Source organism: Schistosoma mansoni, chromosome 3 (genome assembly GCF_000237925.1).
Source record: "Schistosoma mansoni strain Puerto Rico chromosome 3, complete genome".
In the NCBI taxonomy this organism is placed as follows: Eukaryota; Metazoa; Platyhelminthes; class Trematoda; order Strigeidida; family Schistosomatidae; genus Schistosoma; species Schistosoma mansoni.
In genome coordinates this window covers 6,612,151-6,615,700 of record NC_031497.1, presented here as the reverse complement: position 1 = coordinate 6,615,700, position 3,550 = coordinate 6,612,151, and the positions used below count along the sequence as shown (strand labels likewise).

At 33.0% G+C, this 3,550-nt stretch overlaps 1 non-coding gene across 1 annotated transcript; it reads right to left on the bottom strand.

The window, feature by feature from the left end:
* Positions 1 to 455: 455 nt before the first annotated feature.
* On the bottom strand, positions 456 to 528 carry Smp_tRNA_00020_Val.1. The gene has a single exon. It is a non-coding gene (tRNA).
* Positions 529 to 3,550: the final 3,022 nt, after the last annotated feature.

Genomic DNA, 3,550 nt, shown 5'->3' with positions numbered 1-3,550 from the left:
CTCCATTGCACAAGCGAGTGGCTATCAGCACTCATTAGCTAAGTGGATAACGCGGTGGGGTTTGAAGCGAAAGGTACCGGGTTCGAGTCCCAGAGTGAACATCAACTCTGAGATGCAGGTACATCCAGCTGACGATTTCAAAATAGAACGAGACGCACGTCCTGAATTCCACTTCTCGTCACTATCCATCTTTGCTTACAATATTGTTATTCTAATTTTTCACCAAATATGTTATCGAGAATTTACACGGTTATGAAACCTTAAAGAAAATCTAAATAGCTTCACGGTGCTCTGTCACTTTGGATGAAATTTAAAGAGCTATGATGACATTTTCAGTATGTTTTTTTTAATGGTAACTTTAAATTAGTTTCAATAAAGGGTTTAAACTTTTTCAAAAGTAGACTTTTAAATATAGTTTGATATTTATTTTGTTCAATAACATAAAACATCCGTTTTATTTACCGTCGGAAATAATCAACGTTTTACATCATTGATTTCAAGTAGAGTTCTCGCAATTAAACACAACATTTCTTCATTACTATGCAATTTAATTTTATTTTTGACGACACAGCAATATGTATTTAAGCGTTCATAAAAAATCGATCCCATAATTATCTGTTTCCATGAAAGGATGTTATCTTTAGATTAGTGAGTTGAAATTCAACAGCTCTTGATAGGATCATATTATCGTTTAGTCATTTACTCATTATTTCATATTGCATACTTTTACATTTACTCAACCTTTTTTATGTTGTAATCACTACGTAAACTTACTACCGACAAGTTGTCTGACGCCAAACAATCATTTACTAACAACATCATGACTTATTAATAAAGATATGATTAGACAGGTTTGTGAGAAAGTGCATAGAATCGAAAATTAACTCATTAACAATTACATATAAAAATAGGGTTATGTAGGTTGTTGAGTTTTTTATTGAGATCATAAACCGATTAATGTAAGATTCCCATTGAAAATCTGAAAGCATTAAATGATTGTTTTGTCCTAACATGAGACTCCTCAACAATGCATATGTATAATATTACACATACTAATTGAACCCAGAACTTTCTGTCTCATATGCAAATGTTTAACCGTTAAATCATTCATCTGATATGCAATAGTGTTAATAACTTTTTGATAGAGTTTTGTTCTCTGACCTGGATGGTTTGGTCGTGGAGCTTTCATCGTCCTTCTGAATTCTAGTTATGAGGCGTCGCTTGTATTGTAGTTTAATCCTTTTCGGAGTAGGTGTTTTTCTATGTTTGTTAGTGGTTGCTTTGATAGGTTGACCACGTAGTTGTTTGTGTTTTCTTCTATGGTTGGATTTGAGATTTTGATTATTTTCTTTTTAAGGATGTTTTTTTCTTTTCCTCTGTGTCGTTTGCATGATGTTTCGACGGCTGTTGTCAAGATTTCCAAGTGTTTTGATGTGAGTGTCCATCATCGCTTCACCTTTTGGTCCTTTATGACATGTTCGTAGTTGTGGGTCCTGTAATATGCATCTTCCACTTTGCTCAGTAATTCTCCATCCCAATAGGCAGTTGATTGGAGGTCTGTATCCTACAGTTGTTGGTAGAACATGAAGACAAAGACACTCATGGAGAAAATATAGTTGTTCTCGAGTGAAGGCTTACCTTTTGGCAAAATTCTCCCAATTTCGAACAACGAGAAGCGTACTACGCTCACATGATTTTCAGATGGTGGAGAAGATTTGTAGCTCAGGTGGATGATTTTGATAGAGTTTTGTTCTTTGAGCTGGATGATTTGATCGTGGAACTTTTATCGTCCTTCTAAACGACATAATCAGCACAAACTTCGTGGGATAAGTGAAGTCTTTGAATTTCTCCACATGTAGTTCACAGCTTGTCCTGTACACCTCGATGTTGATTGGTTCTTGTGGTTAATATCTAAATTCGATCATTTCACAATATTACTACATCACACATAGTTTACATAATTTCTGCAAAAAAATTCTCATCATATCAAAATCATTCGTAAACAATAATTGTTTTGTAAGCAAAGATGGATAGTGGCTAGCAGTGGGATACAGGACGCGCGTTTCGTCCTATTTGAGACTCGTCAGCTGGATGTACCTGCATCTCAGAGTTGATGTTCATTCCACGACTCGAACCCGGTACCTTTCGCTTCAAACGCCACCAGGTTATCCACTTAGCTACTGAATCCTGATAGACACTTGCTTGTGCAGTGGGGTGATGTTTAAATTCGCTTAGTATTGTTTGTTTGAATCCTCCCATTGATGATGTTTAGGACTGCAACTGGTCAGTCTCTAACTGGCATATGTTCATACTGTGCGTATTGCCTCGATATAGCCTTAATTCACAAGTATTATAAGCAAACATGGATGCAGGTACATCTAGCTGACGAGTCCTAAATAGAACGAAATGCGCGTCCTCCATTCCATTGCTAGCCAATATTCGTCTTCGCTTACAATACTTGTGAATTAAGGCTATATCGAGGCAATTCGCACAGTATGCACATATGCCAGTGAGAGACTGACCAGTGGCGGTGCTAAACGTCCTCGAGGGGAAGAGGCAAACAAATAATACTTAATGAATTGAATAATTGTTTTGTTTTAATTAAATAAATTTTTTATTATAACTACAATTTATATTTAACTTACATTGTACAGTTAGTATCCATCTAAATAGTTATACATATTCATCTATATATAGTCTAAAATTTATTTTGTTGAATAAGTTTTTCATTAATTAAAATGTAGACAATTATCATGTGATAAACATCATAATGACACCATTCATGTTTCATCTTTGTGTTTACACGATAAAATCACATGAGATGAACATTTCCTTTTTTTTATTTTTTCTATTTTTCTCTCTTTTTTTCTTTTTTTTCAACAGTTCAAATAATTACAAATGTCTAAGCTTTCTTCAAAATATATCGTTTTAATAATTATTTATATGGTTATTATCTATGGGAAAAAAACAACTTTATAATATAAAAAAATATCCTTAGAAACTATGTAAAAACGTTTTTTAGTTTTTTTGCGGGGGGGGGGATATATATGTATAGATATATATACACTCTTCATTGCAATCTATTTTGTAGACTGTATACTATATCGAAGTTAGTTTCAGTGATTTACTTAAACTGTGATATAAAGCTCTTGAATAAACATAATCCATTCATCATGTCTGAAGGTATAGATTGTAGATTATGAATTACGTTTATATACATTTTGTTGTATGTAAGGGAAAAGTATACAGTTTTTTTCAGTTTTTTTTATGAAGTTCATGTTTTGGACGATTTTGTTCATTCATTCACCTATAAGGGAACCATAAAGACAATGTCTTATGAACAATTTCATAATGAATTGTAATAATTTAAAAATCAATCTAAATTTACCAAATAATGAACAGTTGTTATATTCTATCTATTATTATACGTCTTAGAAGTAAAAACTAATGACCTTTAAAAGAAGCTATCTTAAATTTTATAACAGGCATAATTTATCAGAAGGGGTTTTGTGGAGATTTAGTATTTTCATAGTTGAAAGCGTGAGTCAAT